The following is a 20,643-nucleotide window of genomic DNA, read 5'->3' on the forward strand; positions in this document are numbered from 1 at the left end:
GCCACCAAAACCTTGCCACGCAAAGCCAATACATACGCTTTGTTTCAAGAGCAAATGAGGCTTTTTTCCTATTCTTTTTCAGAATGCATAGGTGCATATTTTATCAGCTCTGGAGTCATCCTGCAATTTTTGATGATTTTGTAATTAGTTACCTCTTTCCTTAACTTTTTTCTTTCTATTAGTGGTAAGAGAAACTTACTCTCCACTACAGACTAAATCTAGCTATATAGAAGATGCTTGAAGAAAAGTTCTCAAGAGTTTTAACATCTTCTAACTCAGGTCAAGCTATGGTTAAGTAAATTTCATGTTATTAATTTGTTATTCATACAGTTTAGAAAAATGTTGGAATGGGATTAGGTGATGTGGTCCTTTAAGAACCTTTGTTATAGTGACTCTTGTAGGAAGGTAAGTGAGACTTTTTTAATTAATTACTAGGGAGTTTTAAGAATGAGATGTACAGCTTGACGGGATTATAATTGTACTGCGCACAAAACTAACTTGCATTTGGCCTAATTTTAACATGTTTGTCTTCTATTTGCAACTTGATCTCTCACCTGTGATATAAATTGTCTTTTGATTTTTACGTCTCTAAATGGGTTTTCTTCGATTAAATTGTTACTCAAAATTTAACTTTAGAAGTAAGAATAACCATATGAAATGAAATACCTGTCCATTTTTGTGACTATTACAAATAGTTACGACAAATAACCATCAATTACTGCTGATTATTTTCTAATCTGTAGAATAGGAATAAAAATACATGGATATAAAAACATAGGGATATACTGTAAGGCTTTATTTCACCCATTCCATCTTGTCTGTTTACCAAAGATCTTGCAAGTGCTTACAATCCAAATTATGAGTGTGGTTTTCAAAATAGGGTATTTAATTTCAAGAGCAAAAGGACCTTATGAAGATAGATATTCTCTTTAGCAATATAAGTGGCTAGTCCACAGATGTCTGATGTAGATGGTGTGTTGGAGTAATCTCTCTTGCCAAAATGGTTTTCTAGAAGTGCAGCTAATGATTTTGCCAGTTGTTTTAAATATTCTTCTTTTGATTAAGTCTTTGAATTTGTAAGCTAAAAAAGCTTCAGTGCTGAAAAAGGTAGCCTTCTAAAGAATGCCAAATTATTTAAAATCTGGAGTTAAAACATTGTGCCAGGCTTATGTGCCTTTTACCCTTCTAGGAAAGCAAAAAATAGATTCAAAACCCTCATTTTATTAGCCTGATCTATATTTAGTGAAAGGATGCTTTATATCCCCATGAAATACAGAGAATTTGTGATGAGATAACTGGAGGTGCTGGGAGCAACAGAAAATGCAGAATAGTAAGAAGAGCAACTAGCTGCTACTGCAAAATGAGCTTGTATGAGTTCTGAGGAACAGTCTTCTGCATCAATTCAGTTTTGGTGAAACATATACATTCAATTAGCAGCATTCCCTTACACTTAGTATTTTGAAAATTGATATGTCTGATTTATTTAAATCCCCCCATAAGCATGGAAGAAACATTTTGCATGAACTGGCCTTTTATTTTAAATTGAAGAGTGCATTCAAAACATGTTTTCTCCTTAGCTTTGAAGAGCTATTTGGGCAGCAATATGAGCATTTGACAGGGAAAGAAGATTAGTATGAGATACCAGTACTCCTAAAAAGGTAAGAATTGTAACTAGCTCCTGTTCCTTCCTAGAGCGTGCACTTTTGTCTATAGTTGACAGGCAAGTTCATAATCTCTGCAAGTTCATAATATCTGATGCTCACAAAAATTGTGGTGTGGCCTCTGAGAGCTGATAGAAAGATTCATTCTTAGTGCAGCAAAAAGGCTGTCAAGGCCAGTAGGACAGAGTACCATGTCCCAGGGAAAGCTGGCAAGTATATCCAGGTATAGCAGCACACTTGGGAACATGAGTTGCATTTGAATAAGTGGATGCAATCCAGCAAATTTATAAAATGTGGGAGTATGGCAGGAGCCCATTATTGAGGAGCTTGCATACAGGCTACGCTAGGATTAGGTGAAAAAAATCTCTGGTCTGGTTTTCTACTGCAGCATTTTTGTATATCACCAGGGGTTTCTTGGGTTCCCAGCAGACCAGGTAGATGTTTATCACAGGACATTATGCTGGAACTTCAGGGAAGGCAGATAACTTTAAGAATTCATGTTGCTTACCATGCATTCCTGTGGTGGAAGGGAAAAAGATATTGACAATGACACCCATATTTGCATTAGCTGCATGGGGAGATCTGCCCAATAAAAGGAGACAGGGATAATAGAAGCTGAGTGTAAGAATGTGAGAAATAAGTTTAATCCTTGGTAGAACTCAGTGGCAAAAATACATAGGTACTTCCCTTCAGGGTAGAGAAGAATATTTATGAGAGTTTTCTGTAACTAGCTAAAGAAGTTGTTAATCCCATGATATCTAGGACAAGTTAATGAATGGTGTGAGTGTTGTAGCATGTGGGAAGATCTGTGTGAGGAATAATTGCTAACTGAATTGCAGGATCACTTACTGTTTTACCTGTGCTCAGTCTGAGTTCTCCCAAGATGGTGCAAGAGGGATATTGCTTTAACTACCTGTTTTTTTGTGCAGGTAAGTCAGTGAGCAATAGACCTGGAATTATATTTGTTGTTTTATTCCTTCTTTAAGACTGCTAGGAAGATTGTGAAGACTAATAGTTCCAGAGAAATGTTTAGCAGAATGTGACAATTACTGTTTTTCCTGGTGTTTTCACCTCTTAATTTGTTTTGAAAGGTCATGCCAATAAAATGCTGTATATCCATGTTCAGCATTTGAAAAATTCAGCCAGTTATTGAAATGAGCAGAACTGAAAGGTATGGATTGCAATAGGCAGTAGATGGTCTGTATTGCTACCACCGTGCAGCAAAGCAAAATTCTGAAAGATTTGTTTACAGTATCATCTTTTCTGGCAGTCAGTGGGTTTATCTGGCACTGAGGCTGTAGAGCAGGCTGTGAGAGCAGGGCTTACTTCTCAAGGCTCCAGCTCATGAGTGTCCATTTATTTGGGGTGGGGCTGAGATGTGATATGTGATGGGGAACTAGGAGCTAGAAGTGGTTAGTGTTTGAGAACTAGTGGTATAACTCGACTTACTTAGGGAGTGCAAAACACCCTGTGAGGAAGAACTGTGTGTATATTTTGCAGATCAAAAAAAATTTGAAGGTAACTGTATGTTGGAGATAGGCAAGCAAGCTCATTTCTGACTCCTACATTGGTGTGTGTCCAGTGTGGGCATTTTTTCAACATGGCTCTTAAAGTATTTGGGTAAAGTGTTCTTTAACACAGATGAAAAATGCTCCAGTTTAGCTCCTACTGTATGGCTAGCAAAAAAAAAAGCAGTCTGGCTTTTCCTAGTCTCTCACTGCCTTCCCTTGGAGTGAGATTTGAGTCCCAGTATCAAAATGGAAGAAAGTTCAGGAGAGAATGGGGCAAAAATAATCCTCTGTGGGTTGGAATAGATGAATGGGCTGTTCTCAGTAGATTAATTCTGAAAAGTCTGCAGCCAAGTTTAACCATGTTTCTTATGCCTTCTTGCATGTCTGTAACAAATTTCCTTGGCGGGGAAGGGGGGGAAAAAAAACCAAACCAACTTGCTTCAAAGAACTATTTTTATCATTTTTGACAGTATTGTTAAATGGTAAAGTAGTGAAGACTTGGTGATATTCTAATATAGTTTTGCAGTCTGTGCTGTTGCTTAATTGATTTTTTCACTTGGTTGCAGATGACTACAGCAGGAATGATTGTGGAGAGAAGCTATACCTGCAGTTTTACCAACACATGCAGAAAGAATGAGACACCTTCTGACTATCATTGTTGCCATCAGCAAGGAGCAAAAGTAGGTTTCTACTAAGACTTTTTTTCACCAAATTCTGTTACAATGATGGTAATTACATAGGTAAGTGTAACCCAGTTCAGAAATGTGATGCTGCAAATATATAGATAATGTTTCGAGATTATGCCTGTTTAAAGTTTCTGGATCTCCTTAATACTTCTAAGTAGTCCTAAAATTTCTTACGCATCTCCCAGGCTTTGGAGAATGACAGCCATGAGGTACCTGTCTAGGTTCTTAAAAAAAATTGACTTCAGAATTAAGTCTGATCTTAATCCAATCATAATTTCTCTTTCCTGTTTTAAAGGCCACCTGGCAGCATTTGGTTGGATTTTGTGGTCTCTTAATCTAGACATACTAAAAGTAGTTTCAGATACTGTTTTTGTCTGAGTAATCTTTGCAGGTTTTGATGCATCACATAGCTTTCTAATGTGAAAGATTCCTTTCACAGTTGCCAACAGAAGGAAAAATGGAAGTTGGCTAGTTGGCTATATGAAGGACTTTCAAGTATTTTGTCTAGTGCCTGGTTCTTAGTACTTGAAGCAAAACTAGAAGAACACTTTGGAAAAATGAATTCTTAGAGTAACATTCTGTTAAACAGAAGACAAACTTCTATCACAACTGTGTTTAATCTCAGAAAAGTGTTAGTTTCCATTTTGTTGCTCTGTTCATCTTCTGGAGGTGAGCTGGGTCAACTTGAATACAGAGAGATCTTAACCACTCAAATACACAGAATTCATTATTCTTCCAAGAGGACTATCTAGAGAACTGAAATCTAAACTGTGGCTGCTTTGAATTCCTTATTGCTGCTTTGATATCCTAACTTTCATTTCTCTCTTCTTCCCTGTAGCGAAGTGTTTAATACCAAATTTGTTACTGGTATCACTTCCCTATGTATTTAATGCATTTGAAACTTACAGGAAACGTAGACCATATATTCTGCCTTCATACATCTTATAATAATAGAATCAACAAAATTTTAAGCTGAGACAGTTGCTTTTCTTTGTATTGAATTCTGGTGCTGTAAATGCAGTATTTAATTCCCTTCCTCACTGACCTCCATGTTTGACACATCCCCTTCTGATACTCAAATATGATTGGGAATACACCAGAGACTTTCTGTTTTGGTTCATGGAGTGTTGCAGAAATGTAGTGGTACATAATCTCTTCAAATGTGAGTTGGAAATTCTCTGCCACTATCATGGTTTAGTGGTCTATTGAAATGTTCAGTCAGTAGTAGAGGGACTTGAAATCCAGATAGGAAGAAGTACAGTGGCTGCAGCTAGGTTGGTTAATGTGCCTGAAATGCAAAGATCATGTGGGATAATCAGAGCAGGTTGTAAATTGACTTCTAATTTTTTGAAACAAAAATAATTGAAGCTGACAAATCAATTTGTTTTCAGTTGTTTTAAGCCCAAATATGTTGCTTTAATATGTAAACGAAACGCTTTTAGAACTGTTTAAAACAGTAGGTGTACTACAGCATATGAAAAATAAGACACAGTTCTTCCTTGACTGTCTGCTGTCCCATGGGTAATTTCAGGATCAGTGTTAGCCAGCTTTTTTGTTGGTGAAGCAAATGGAGCTTGTGACTTTCATCTCTCCACATTGGTATCAGTATGAAATGTGATATTCCTAGTCTAAAAGTCTAAACTCAAGATATTAGTAAAATTCTTAAAGGATAATGTTTAGCATCTATCCTCAGAACATACGGATCACTACCCTTAATTGTTGTGCCCTCTATCTTCAGTATTTTTTAAAAAAACAGGCTACTAACAAAATTACACTAATGCCAGTGTAATAGTTCATAACAGACTATATTCTTTTCAGTTGAGTATTTCCCGGTATACTAGGATGATGAGATAGGATCAAATGCTAAATATAAATAATTTCAATAATTAGTGTATTTCACTCTCAAATCTAGCACTAAAACATGATCAAGCAGGAATCACTAACTAAAAAAAACTTCCTTTTACGTATATTACAGCTTCCTACTATACTTTGACAAATAATTTCAACTTTCTCTGTGTGGCATAAGGTAGAGATCACAGTTACTTCTTGGTATTGTAGGAAGTGTTTCTGATCCATGAACACACTGTTTGGGGGGGGTGTTATACCTCACAACACTGGACTTGATACTTGTGGCTTCTGGCATGTACTATATGGCAACAGCACAGCAATGGGAAACAATGACACAGACTTTTATTTGTGTATAACCAACTTCTCTTTTCTTCAGGGGAATATGCTAGAGTTATAGGCAATCAGTTACAAGAACCTGGTCTTGCAGTGGAAATAATATACCGTACATAAGTCATATCTCACACATGCACTTTAAGAAGTAAAAAATGATGGGTTTGTATTCTTGAACAGCCCAACGTAGCACTTTTCTCTTGCACTGTAATCATGCTTTATTATTCTATCAAAAGAAAGTTTAGCTTGTTTGAGAGATGTCACTTAAAGTAGTCCCCATTCAGAACTGCAGTTTAATTTTTTTTAAACCCATTAAATACTAAATGCTGATTCATGGCACTTCTGGGTAACAGAATTTGACCTAGTCAAAATGAGACAGCTTTGAAATAGTTCACTGAATTAATTTCTAATAATTCATAATAGAGTGATTAAATATCTGTCCTGGATTGCTGCTTAAGTGGCATAAAATACATACAACAAATTGTCACATATAATAATGATAGGAAGCTATATAGAAATTGCTTAATTAAAATTTCACTTTCTTGCATTGATTCTGTGTAAATGAATCAAAGTCCTTCTTAAAGTTTTTATCTGTATTTGTTTCAGAAATTTTTACTGTAAATGTACAAATTCCACATCTTTTCTTGTATCAAGAACACAATAGTAAAAAGGCAGTTTCTCCTGGAGGGAAAGTAACTGCCCTGTTTTCCAGTTAGGTAAAAATATTCTGAAATTAAGAAAAAAATCTGTACTAATCCTATTATTTCAGGTATAGTTGTCTGTGAAAGCCTTTGTATGGAATTGGGAATCTTTATTTCAGTTTTAGCTTTGTATCATGAATGACCAATAATGTTTTGACAGTGGGAAGGTGAAATTACAACTTTTCATTTATTTCAGATGAATTTCATATACTGGTGCTAAATCAAAACTAACCTCTGCAGCTACAGGAGGGCTATATCAATACTGAACTGAAGGGTTTAAAATCTCACTCAATTATATTGCACAGACTTAACAGCTGTATTTTTCTATCTTTTTGTAAAAGTGTGAAGTAGATGAAAACACAAGGTTTGTAATGCCAGCTATGTCTTCTCTGTAGTGCATAACAACATGCCTGTGGAGGATGCACTGGCTCTCGTAGTTAAAGCTTTTGGGAATATATTTGTTGAGCATGAGCAACAGGAGCGTACCAGGGTTTCACACAAGGCAGCATCTGGTAGATGACTGCCTAGTGTGGGAGCTGCGAGATGTACAGTGTGCCCTCTAGGCATTAGACATATTTCTGTTAAGTGTGGGGAAATACTTGGATTGGGTGGAGTTGAACTCAGTATGTGACTATTCAAAGACCAGAAAAGATAACGGTTGAAGGTATTAATATTTTTTCCCACTGAAACACAACTTCAAGCATCTTTTAAATCTGATATAAATAAGCTTGGGTGCATTCCACATAAATAACCTGTAAATAAATGATAGGCACTAGAGATGAGAATTTATGTATAAAATGCCACTGTGTGTATTAATGAGCACATGCATCCTGAAGTAGCGTGCATATATTCTTCACAGAACTACGCATTATAAGGACATACACACAAGTACCCTAATGGGCAATTGCGCTCTCACCGGTTATGGTTGCAAAGTAAGTATTTGATCTGCTAATGCTGTTGACTACTTAAGTTTTAATAACACTGTACACAAATGCATTTAAGTTAGTGATATCCATTAAGTCCATTAAGCAGAATGCAACTCTTGGTTTGACAGAATTCAGTAATATAATGGTGTATAAACTTACTTTAATTAAAAAACTTAAAATTCAGCAGAACATCTCTAAAAGAAAAAAAAACAAACCCAGCCACACATGTAAATTATAGACTTGGAATATCTGTGTCATTTAGATCTTAAGAGCTACTCTACAGAAAATTCTTGGATCCCCTTGTCATATGGGGGTAGTGAGATTCTTGCAGGCTTCTACTTGTGCTCTTAATATCTTTTGAAGAATTGCTTACCACTTTTGTCCATTTAGAGTAAGTATTACTGGACAAACTGATCCTTCAACTGAAGTTGAAGACACAATGTGTCATGAGAGTGTAAGACCATGTACAAGCGTTGCCACCCATACCTTAAGTAAACCTCCATCTCTTCTGCTGCCAAGCAGGGTTGTTCTCTTAGCCCAGTCACCCCTTCCTCAGGTTAAACCTTCATTTGGGTGATAGACTGTCAGCGGCTGCTCTTCCAATACTATTTCAGTTTTGTATTTTGAAGTAATTCTGTTTTCATGACTGACTTAATCGCTTGCCACAGTACGTTTACTCATAGAAGTAGGACAAAACATAGTAGATACTATGTGAACTACAACGAAGTAGATGGGTGGAATGTGGAAAAATCTGAACTTGCAAATATTTGGCAGTGATCAAATAGTAGTTGAAAGACTGGAACTCAGCCATGCTATTTTCAGAGCAAACTTTATGTGAAAGAATAGGAGAGTAGGGGAGTATACTATTCTTTATCTAAAAATGAATTCGTTCTAACATTATAAAAGCATAAGAATATAAAGCTCATCTTTCATGTCCTTAGTCTGAAATCAGCTTCAACTACTGTCCTTGCATCTGTTTGAAGTTGGTACGGGTTGAGGTGAACACCTGGCTATTTTAGAAAGGCTTTTTTCCTCCCCTGTTGTGAACTTTTCCGATTCTACAAAGCTTTCTTTTTTAGTTACCAAGTTGGTTGCAATTCTTTTGAGTTACTGAAGCTCATTGAAAACCAAAAGGGCAGCAGAAACGGCAAGGGCGGTTCAGGTTTTAAACACTAACATTCTTGGATGTGTAGGATTTAGAGGGTGGTGCTTTGTTGTAAATTAAATACTGCTTTAATGATTGAAATAAATAAGTCAGCCAGCAAAAAATATTGTGATGTCTGCTTAATTGGATTATTTTCTTTTATTAAATGGTAGTGTGAAAAGAAACCACATGTACACTCTTGACAGCTATTGATGTTAGTGCCGAGTCTGATTCCTTGGAATGAATACTAGGCACAAACTGTATCAAAACTAGTGACCTACATTATGATTGTGGATTAAATCCTTGCTTAGAGCAAGCCTCAGATGACATCTAATATTTGTCATGACAAAATCACTCAGAGATAAAAATCTGGCTTTAACTTTCCATAACAATTGTACTTCATTTTTCAGTTTGTGTTTTAACTTGCATGTGCAGGTTAACATTAATGTCAGGGAGAGTTTTACTTTGTAGTGTGCTCGTGCTAAGATTAGCAACACTGCAGGTCAGTGTGCTCTGTTGTTAAATATGTACAGGAAGGTTATACTTGTAGCTCGGTGGTAGGGCACTATGATAAAGGCTAAGGCATTTATAGCTATTGGTGTGTGGTGTCACTGCTTTGTCTGCAGTGCTCACTTCTGTACCTGTTTGCAGATAGCTAACTGGCACTTCTTAAGCCTGGTGGGTTTTAGAACCTCACAGTTAAGAGTGTCCTCTGCAAACAAAAGCAGATTTTACTGTTGGTTTTTCATTGTCAACTGTTTTAAAACAAAACCCACTTCCAAACAGGACTGTCAAATGCAAAGGATAATCTTCCACTTCTTCTTTTAGCACCTGCTAAAGGATTCGGACTTCTGGGATATTCTTGACATCAACCTGCAAAATGGCCACTGCTTGGAGGGATGCCTGGCCTTTTGCCAATGCCAGGTGAGAGTGAAAAAGCTCTGTAGCTGTTTGGTTTAATAACTGTAAATCATTTCTACTTAAAACATTCATGATGCTGACAACCATACATCTATTCTAGCTGGAGAACTTTATTTCATTTAAGTAACGAAAACAATGGCTATCTTTCTTCAAGCCATCTCAGCATGAAGGATACTGTTTCTATATTGAAATAATTAGGTACTGCTTTGTAAAGCATACAAGTCTAGTGGTTTGCTTTGGCTTTTTCATGATAATCAGGGTACTTAACACATAGATGCCTGTGTGGTTGTTACTGTTGTTATCCAAGCAAAATGAAATGTTATTCACAGTAGAAATATAGTAATGTAATTTAAAATTGGAGTATTTAAAATTTAAATTATGTAGAAAAAATTATTAGATATTGCTGTAGATGTGAAGTAAAAATAATAATGCATACTTCTTGATATAATTTTTTTTTTTAAATTGGGAAAGGAGGCCTGATTTCTAAGCTGGAGAAACAAATAAAAGCTAAACCAGAAACAAATCATTTTTGTACATCACCATTTGATTTTAAAGTTCTCTTTTTAAACTCTTCCAGAGTGGGGGGGGGGGGAAATCATTTTCTGGATCCCCATAGTTCACTGAGAGTAGATTTGAAAAGGTAGATCACAATCAGTTTAAATGAACTACTTAATGACTCTAGCTAAGCAGTCATGTGCCCTGCTTTCAGGGTTGCAAACCTTGAGAGAGAAATACCTTCTGGCCTGTAGGAAGGCTGCCTAGCTTTTCTGTAGAGCTTTGCCTTTGTTTTTGTAGATGTGTGGGCTGGGGAAAGGAAAATAGACACTGAAAACAATTTTCCCCACTAATTTAAAAGGGGATTAGACCCATGGTGACTGATAATTCTTGCAGGTAATAGTTTTTTGTAATATAGCTACAGTGCCTGTCAGAGCTGCTTTCTGTACTTGCAAGCTTCTTGGTGTTGGTCAGTAATTTGGCTGTTGTGTTAGAACAGAGGTTTTGGGGTGGCCATGGTCACAAGGGGAAGGGAGAGGAGGGAAGGGGCTTAGAGTTAGCTCGAGCTTGTACTCAGTAGAAAGCCAGTGCTTAGAGAGGAGCAGACAAGTGACATTTCACATTGATTTGATTTGCAAGGCAAGCTGATAGTTGCTTTGAGTGTATTTTTCAGCCTTTTTAAGGAGTGAAGGTTTTCCTCCTTCATAGGAGTTGCAGTAATAACAAAGCATGATAGTTAAATGTGTGATTAGTTGGCCATCCCTGTGTTTTATAGACATATAAAATATAATATAAAAAATATACTGATGTGCTTCTCTAGTTGTGAAATGGAAGTGGGTTATTTTAGTGCTTATTAGGTGTGCAGTGCTGTGGTGTTATCTGAGTGTGTGCAGTAGCTGTGAGCTGACATAATCTGAAAGGTGTTATCAGAACTACAAAAGATTATTAGAGGAATCGTGTATGGTTTTTTCCAAAGCTCTTCCTCTTGGCATGGGTTGACTCTTTCAAGAGTACGGGTTGATTCTTTCAAGGTTTTAAAGAGGAGACAACTTTTCTCTGTGTTCATTGTAGATAGAATAATAAGTAATTGGTTTAATTTGTAATAAAGATGATTCAGGATAGATGTGAGGAAGAAGCGTGTGGCCAGTTCATATTGAAACACATTGCCTGGACAGGAACAAGAATTGGTGAGACATGCATCCATCAGTGGTAAAACAGGTATATGTGATTCTGTGTCAGACATTAGAACAGGGGATACCTTTTCATTTTAACAGTGTTCTGGAGCACAATATTAGCTGGAGGAGTATGTTAGGCAAGGGCCCACTGCAAAGCTGAAACCTGATTTAGGTATGCAGGATACTTAAAAGGAACAGGATATTGGACTATATTTTGCATTGAAGTGAAGTTAGATGCTAGATTACCTATTTGAGGACATGGAACAATCAAAAGTTTATAGCAAATCATTAGGATTGATAATACAGTAAAATGAAACATTGAGATGGCAATTAGCCTTTCACTGATGGAAGAGGGGAATTGATTTTTAAATATAAGTAGATGTGGGGAGGGTGACCAGATACAGAAACTACAACTGTGTTACAGTATTTGTTGTGTTTTGTCACAGCTGTTCATGTTAAACCAGTACAGCACCAATGGAGAGCTTAATCAAGAAGACACTGCTGACATAACTGGCAATAGTGGAAGTCCTGTAACCACACATGCATCGCACCTTCTCTCGTGCTCCAGCCCATGAGAACTTCTGAAAAATTTAAGAAGGCTTTTCTATTAAAACAAATGTTCATGAATGTCAGTGTTGTACCTTGGTAATTTTAAATTAGAAGGTGCTAAACAGTCACAAAATAAAGTTACCTGTTTTACACAGTTGTCACCAATTTCACTTTGTGGTTGAACTTTATTTGACTATTCAAGTTAGAATGGGCAGATCTGGTCAGACCTGGCTTTCAGTGCATGTTTGATGGGATGGATGGAATTTCTCTAAATTTGTGGAAAGTCTATCAGTTAATTTGCATTTTACCTTAATGAGAGATGAAGGTAAAAGGACTGACCTTAGCTTCAACCAGAATTGTTGATGTTACTTGCTCACCTAATAACTGACAGCTTTGAAAGAGTTTTATATTGAATTCTTGAATATTGAATTTGCTTGGGATTTTTTGTATTTTCAACTGTTGTAACTTCAAGTTATAATGGAAGTGAAAACAATGGAAAAATTAAGGAAAATATTGAAATAATTGTAGTTAGAAAAGCAGTCCAGTAAATTAATGTGAAGAACCACCTTAACCTGTAGTTATATACAAGGCAATCAAATGCCAGATTTAAAAAATATTAACAGCTGTTCTACTGAAATATCAAGTATACTTGGTTTTAATACATGCAAAATAAATGGTAGATGCTCTGCAAAAATACTTAATATCAAGGTTCAATTATTGCTTATAGATTGCACATAAAGAAACAATGCCAGCAACACTGATCTTGAAACTTCATGTGGATTTTTCCACCTTCTGAAAGAGGCAATTACTTTCACAGAGAAAATAGTTTAGATATATATGAAGCACACATGAAGTTACTGAAGGTAACTTCTGTAATGCATTAAATACATTATAGGTATTACTTGCAACCATAATAGGCACAGTACTTTTTTCAGAAAGAAGTCAAATTTTTCAACGATTGTGAGGTCTTTAAAAATGGGAAGTAGTTTTTATTTTATGTATTTCTGGTGTGTATGACAGCTTTTCTTAATTGTAGGGGAAAATTTCTGCTGGTAATAGCAAAGAAATTACTAATATGTGTGCTCAGCAGTATATCGGAGTAATTAAATCTTTTTGTTTTTTGCAAGACAGGCTGTCTAATGCTTTCACTGCGGATTGTGTAGTGCAGCACTTTGCTGTCTAGAAGATTACACAGTCACTTCAGTACTATGTTTTTCTGATGGTGCTTGCTTGATTTGCTCTATCATAACTCATGTTGTCATATGAGTTTTCATTGAATTTGTGCATTCTATGAATTAAATCAATTCATAAATTTAATTTTGCCAAGAAACAATACCAACTATAGATCTTAATTGAGCAAAATTTCCCTGCAGTGCAAACCACAGAAAATAGCCGTGTGCTTGAGAACTAAGCAGTGTCTTTCTGCAAGACCTGCCAACTTATTTTTATCTTGCAGCTTTTTTCATTCACTTAATGCATTAGCTAAAACCATTAGGAACTAGCTGTCAGCCTGAGAGTGAGTAATAATGTAACTTACTATTTTTCAAGACTCCCTCTAATACCTGTTTTTAAAAACTTAAGTATGACTTCCATGGTGATAGTCTAATGGTAGTGCCCTCTTTGGATAGCTAACTAGTTCTCAAAATGATTGCAGCCCACCTAACTCCTACCTGTACATTTATTTGGCTATTGGTACTACACTGTCTGAGGGCTGTATCCACTTATAAATTACCCTGCCGGTGTCCATGTGAGATAGGAGATTGCATAGGCTTTCCCAGAGGAACCTGGAAGCCTGTTTCAGAGCCTGGAATTGAACTAATTCTCTTGAGCCCCACAGTAGGTCCTTAATCACAAAATCATTCCCCACTTCCCCCAAAGGGATTAAATGTAATAACTTGTATTATTTAAGGGTTTTTCTTTTTTAACACTTGAGGTTGAGGTTTTGAGGTGAACTTTGCTAAAGAGTTACCTGCCACAGTGTAAAAGTCTCTCTTCAAAAGCAGGGAGTGGGAAGTTGCAGTGCTGCTCTGGCACAGGCAGGGATTGATCAGGTCCTGCTGGCCTGGCAGTGGGCTCCAGCCACAAGTGGAGAGCTGGCGCCTTGTGCACATAAGCCCTAATGACTCTGTGTTGTGGGGAAAGTGCTAAAACTAAATATCCTAAGGGAATAAAGAGTGAAAGATGTATGTACCTGCACTGTGAGGAGCAGAAATGAGGCATGTGAAAGAAAGTGAAAAAGGGGTGTTATGTTGCTATTTCAGGAGTCAACTTGAGCCTCTGGCTTCACATGTGAAAAGGAAATTTAAAGGAGCTAACCACAGCAAAACCAGTTTACACCTGTATTTGGATACAAGTGGGGCATTTCTGTGGATGTTTACTTTTCAAGAGAATTAGGTTTAAGTTAGTAGCCTTACTGATGTGAAATTAGAGAAAAATAAAACCCCAAAGTTCTAAACTCAGCATGCCTGTGCACAAAGGAAATCATGTTTGAAACTTCACTCATTTAAATACAGCAAAAAAACCCCAAACTGACCAACCCAAAACAAATGACAACAAAAATGAACAAAACCCCCTGAAACACAAAAACCCAAACCCAAGCCTTGTAGAATGTTGTCAGCTAAATGAATTGTGAACTTTGAATTTATTTTCCTGAGGAAACTTCTGAGCAGCTTAGATACTTCTTTCATTGACCTGCTATTTGCAGGCTCTTAGAAGTGGTCTTAAAGTTTATTATAGCCAACTAAAAATGCTTGTTTCTCTTTCAGTGAGGTGTTTGGGTGAGGTATGCTCAATTTTAATTTGGTTAAAAAGGCCAATGGTCCTTAAACGTTCACAGTACCAGTGAGCGTGCAAGAACAGTGTGATGATATGCAGCACCACACAGGTGAGTAAAGGGGAAAAAAAAAAAGGCAAACTGAACCTTGAACAGGTAAATATTTAAGCCCTACTGCGTTTTAAAAGAGCTGACACTGCTTCCCTTACGGACTAAGCAGCCCGGCCATTGAGGTGTGGTGTAGGGAGCCAGTGGATCCGTCTCTGTTACGAGCGAGCGGTGTCCCAGGGCTGGCCACCGCGCAGGAGAAGGGCCGGGGCCTGGGCAGGGCTGGGTGCCGCCTGCCCCTGCTGTGCAGTGCAGCCAGGGCAGGAGGCCTTGCCTCAGCCGTGGCAGTACAGGTGCTCCAGCCCAGACCGATCTAGGCCACTGGTTGTGGAAAGCAAAGGAGGGAGAGCGAATTCCCGCTTAGCTGCTTTTGCTCCTTGTTTTTTTAGTCGCCTGTGAGTTTCTGGAGGTGTCTGTGTTCTCCTTAGAGCTACTGGTTGCGCATGGACTGCAGGGCTGTGTGAAACCTGCTGGCTGGCTAATGGCAGCCAGGGGCAAAGGCGACTGAAGCTTCACCAGTTGTCCATCTCCTGGCCCTCAAAACTTCATATTGCTCCTGAGGATGGGAATAAATACAAACCGTGGCGGTGTCAGAGGCCTGCAGAAGGTGTGTTGTGGACACCAAATGACTCTCAATGCATCCTTTGATCAATCTGCTGTTTATTTTCTGAACTGCGTAGTTGTGCAGTAGTCACTCGAGGCCTACATCATGTTTTACAAAGAAAATGTTATCAGATGAGATTTTAACCAGAATCCTGCTCCAGTGATCAAGTAGAAAAAGGAAAGATAACTTTCATCTGTAGTTAAGGCTGACATATGGCCCAGAGAGGTTGAATTATTGAATGCTTTTCATATTGCCAGTACTATGGTTGATTTAGATGTCCTCAGGGCTCATGTGCTGGTAAATTTTAAAGGCACTGTATTTTTCTCCTTGCACTCTTACAACTTTAGCCGGATTTACTTTTCTGACAGAAAACTTGGATTTAAAGTATTCTTCAGACAAACACCAGTGCTACTCTGACCTGCTTTTGAACTTAAATGTTGTATCTGGAGTAAATGAAAATGTTGTTGAGCTGTAGTGGTTCTGCAGAGGTCTGGCAAAGTTTGAGTAACCAAGGCAAGAGAAAGTGACTTTCTCATTTAAAATGTGTGGTTCGGGCCACATAACTTCTTTTTGCAGTGTACCAACATAACGGCTGCATTTCAGTCTGATACTTTCCCTCTTGCCATGCACCTAAGGAGACGGAGGCGGGAAGAGGAGTGCTGGCAAAGGGAGCAGGAGGCTGCCCAGCTCCCTGGCTGGTGCCTGCGCTGCGCCTTGCTGGTCAGAGCTGCTGAAGGGGGAAGACACCTCTCACTGCCAGCCCTTCACCAGAAGTCTGGGAACTCAACACAAATCATGGAGAGCAAAGAGGCATCTGAAGCTGCTCTTCTGCCTGAGCAGATCAAAGTGCTGCAGAGAGCCCAGCAGCTGCTGCAGCCCAACCGAGGGGGAGGAATCGGTGCCCTCGCTTTGCCTTTTATTTCCATGGGCAAAATGAGCCTGGTGTGCTCTCTACCCACTGCAGACCAGGGAGATAAGTGCACTGCTCCCTCTGCCTGTGTTTTTCTTTTATCCTGTTGCTTCACGAGCTGGCAGCTAGTGATGGGCAGGTGAGCCATGTGCCAGGGACAGGCAGCTAACCTGCCGCACCTGGCAGGGTTGCCTGCTGCTGGCAGTGTGTTGGGAGGAGGGCCCTGCTGCAGGTAGGAGCTTCTTCATGAGACATTTGTCTAAAGTAATCTATAAACTGCAAAAGCAGGCTTCAATTAATGCAGTTTTGCTTGTGCATATTGTTAAAAGGCTGTGTGTAAAACCTGGGCACAGTGGGCTTAGCTGTTTCTGTGCCTTGTGGTACCCAGGTGTGGTATGAACCCTGGGTAGTCTGTGGGGAAACCTGTGTGTTCAGTCCCCCTCAAGCACTCACATGAGCTGTAGGATTGAGAAAGAAAATTTACTGGTTTATGAAGGTGATTTCTAGCGTTCTCCAAACGCGGAGTGTGAGCAGGGAGGCCGGGGGTTATGTACCTGACTGCAGTATGGTGGCAGTAAACTTTGGTCTTTGTAACAGATGTGTTGAAAAAAATACAAGTATTGGTTTGCTTGTTAATTGCTGAGCGATGAGTGCTGTTGCTTAAGTGTCTGAGTGCATGATCATGAAAGCTTGATGATTAACTATTTTAATGTTTTTAGATACAGTTCTTTTAAGTATTTCCTATTCATGTATTCTTTCTCAAACTGTTTTTTTGTGGTTACCTGTGATACTTAGGGTTGGGCTGGTTTTGTTTTAATGAGTTTTGCTAAAGATGAGTGCTGTGTGCATACCAGGCAAAAAGATGTTTCCTCTTGTGACATTAAGTTATTTACTTGGTTTTACTTGGTCTGTGGGCTGAATAAATGGTGTGAGCCTAAAGCCCTTATCCTTTCTTTTGTGCTCATTCGTGTGTTGTAAACTTTCTAATGATGTTTGTGAAAGTATGTATTTTATTGGGTATTTTCCTCTTTGGTACTTTTTCCTCATCATCCTTTTATAGTGTTTAATGGGGTGTAATACTGTTGGGGATGTAAGTGGAACATGTAGAGGGAAGAAAGTTTCCATTCTCAGGTCTGTTATGAATGAAATGATGTACAGTGTTGGCTTGACAGTACTTAAGCTACTTTGATGTCTTAGCAGCTTCTTGATATCCCTTCACTGAGAACTAGTCATTCAGAAATGTTCACTGCCAAATTCTGGCATCCTCTGTAATTATAATTCCTGATTTCAAGGGTAAATCTTAGACTCAAGTGTCAGTAACTAACTGTTGAGTTCTGATTGATTTAAGGTATGTAGCCTGTGTTCAGTGCTGTTTTTATGTATTGGGGCTACATTGACAATGCTAAAGCTGCAATATCAAATATTTAGAAGATGCTGAACTGAGGCTCCAGTTCAGTCCCATCCCTGATGGGATGTACAATGATTATGCTGTATTCCTCAGTTACAGTTGTCCTCTGTTGTGTTTGATTATTGTTCACTTGCGCAGGTTGTTTGTCTCTATATCTGGGGTGTTTTAAAATCAAAGCCACCTTACGTAATAAAGGCAGAGGATGTTGCAGAAGTTGGAAGGCTCCTCATAGACGAAAGTCAGCAACAGACTCTAATCCTCTAAGGCTATGTTAAGCCTGAGAGCTGAGAGATCACAAAGATCATGATGCTTTTCCTGGAGTTTCTTGCCTGTCACAGCTTTTCCGTGTAACTTTAGGCCTTTAACCATGTAAAAAGTGTTTGTAACTGGGTCCTGTTTGTGTAAGGACTTCTTTGAGTATCCAGTTTGGTATGCTGGCAATGGGTGCCCCAAATCCTCTGACTCTTTTGACCTCAGTGACAAGCAACAAAGAAACAGGAGGCTGTGCGCTAAATGCTGGGTGATAACCAAAGGCACTCCCTTCGTTATATTCCCTATAGTAAAAAAAAACATGATGGTAAATAAAATGATGCATTGCTTCTTATCAAATAGATAGTCATTCAATTAGAGAAGTGGTGTGTCTTTATTTAAATATGCAATCTTGTAATTGGAGAGTGTGCCATACTACACATGGGTGTTGGAGAGACCTTGTGGTGGACTGTACACCTTCAACTCAGACATGTCCTAACACCTGAATGCTCTGTTCTGTATCCGTAAAGCTTTGTGGGGCTTCCTAGGATGTGAAAAGCAAACAGAAGCATCACTGTATTGCTTTATTTAGTAGCAGTATTGCTTCACTGTATTGCTTTATTTAGTAGCAATTTCCTATGCAGTTCAGTGCAAACCAGCTGTGGAACAGTTTAGTAACGTCTGCTTGAGTCTTCTCTCTGACTTTTGGAGGGAAGAGTGCTAGATTGTGTAATTTGTGTAAACTAATTAGATGCGTTGAAGCAAGACACATAATGCAAATGGGATGAATGGAAGTAGAAACTCTTCTTGGAAATGTATTTGCTGCCTCTTGTGAGCTACACTGAAATTGCAACAGCAGATATCTTTCTCATGGAAGCAGTGAGGTTTCAATCCTCTTCATCTCTCGCTGTAAGCGTTTAGGCTCTTGGGTTAAATCTTACAAAAATTTCTGCTACTGACAACCGTGTGGAAAGGTCGGATGCAGAGACAGGCTGTGGGGCAGGATGAGTTGGTTTGTCAAGCCAAGCACAGCCTGTGTGCTGTAGATTGAGCACTTCTAAGTGATAGAAACCCTTTTTCTGGTGAAACTTTCAAACAGCGAAGCAGCAAGGTAGTAAATAACAAAGACACTGTTTCTGTCTGACTCGGTTGGCTAAGTGGACTCAATCAGCAAACAGCCACAGGCAGGAGCTGGCTCTTGCTACACTTCTGGGTACAAAGAAGGCAAGTTGTGTTTCAGATGGGAGATGGTGTTTTGGAGCTGCAGCTGGAAGACTTAGTGCTGTGCTGTGGTGAAAGAAATCAATACAATCCTTGCATGGCTTATTTTTCTCTTGGTTCCATTAGCAGAAGGGAGAACACTTACTGGTGCTGGTTTTGGAGAAAAAATACTAGAATTTCCTGTTTCAAATCCATATTTTAGGGAGGATTTGGAGATACATTGGGAGCCTATTAAAGACCACAGAAATGAGCTGTGGCTGTGAAAACAAGCCTCATGCTGTTGAGTTTTAAGAGATTTATTTTTCTCACAAAAAGATGATTGGGTATGATATGAGTATTCAGGTATCTTGGCAGAGGAAAGTCATCTAATAACTGGGAAGCTTTTTACCCTTGCTGACAAGGATGTAATGTGCCCCAAGTTCCAGGGGCTTACACACAGAATCAACAACTTTTTTATTTCTTCTGTCATTGTAGGGACTTGCCACAACCACTGTTGATACATCAGTTTCTCTGCAGCTTGGAGCTCCAAGGGGTTAATTGCTTTAGAGAAGTCATCTGGATGAATGGGCAGAGTAGATAATCTAACGATTCCGGGTTTACAACCCTGGCAGTAGCCAAGATGGTGTTATTAATTACTCCTGCCATTGGCTAGCAATCACAGCTAGTGCCTCAGCCTGCAGATCCTGCTTTTCCTATAGGGGTTGTCGCACCTCTCCTGAGCTTGCTGAAGGGTTCCTTCAGTGCCTTTGTTTTCTCCAGTGCTGAGCCTTTCCTTCAAAGTGTTGCCACGTGCCTTGCGTCCTAAAGCAGTGACGTAAGGGGTGAGGGAAGGGAAAAATAGCCCCTTTTACACCAAACTCAGCTTTGTGACTTTTTTTTTTTTTAAGTTGTTCACCCACAAAAGTACCAGTCTGTGCTCTGCTTCCTTTGGCTGACCCACTTGCAGGGGCCCTGGTACCAGTGTTGCAGCTTTGTGGGAAGGGGCTGTGAGGGTTAGGAAAGATGGGAGATGCGAGCGGCTCGTCAGGATGAATGGGAAGCTTGAGAGTTATTTGAAAAGTTTTTGAGAGGCAGTCCTGGGCTGGAGCGGCCCCTGCCTGGGCTCGGCTTTACTCCAGGGCTTTGAGACAGCCCAGAGATGCTGAATTGCCTCAGCCGTTGCTGGTGGAGACAGACACCTGCGCGGAACCCAGAGACCACCCGTGTCCTCAGAGAGCCGCGCGTGGGTGTACCGGCTCTCCAGAGCCCACGGATGCAGCCCTGGGGAAAGGGGAAGTGCCCGTGCAGCTGGATAAAGAGGAGAACCCCGCTCCTTGTGCCCCCTGCCCAGGCCCAGGCCCGGCCCCGGACGGGCAGAGCGGTGCCGGTGTCCGCAGGGTGAACCGCCGCCCCCCGCCCCCGCTCCGCCAGCCCCGCCGCGGCG

The 20,643-nt window shown here is 39.3% G+C and overlaps 1 pseudogene; it reads left to right on the top strand.

Moving 5' to 3' along the window:
- Positions 1-12,364, top strand: part of LOC104842712 — a 19,522-nt pseudogene extending 7,158 nt beyond the window's left edge.
- The last annotated feature ends 8,279 nt before the right edge of the window (positions 12,365-20,643 follow it).

This window comes from Haliaeetus leucocephalus, unplaced genomic scaffold, assembly GCF_000737465.1.
Source record: "Haliaeetus leucocephalus isolate CR32 unplaced genomic scaffold, Haliaeetus_leucocephalus-4.0 Scaffold92, whole genome shotgun sequence".
In the NCBI taxonomy this organism is placed as follows: domain Eukaryota; kingdom Metazoa; phylum Chordata; class Aves; order Accipitriformes; family Accipitridae; genus Haliaeetus; species Haliaeetus leucocephalus.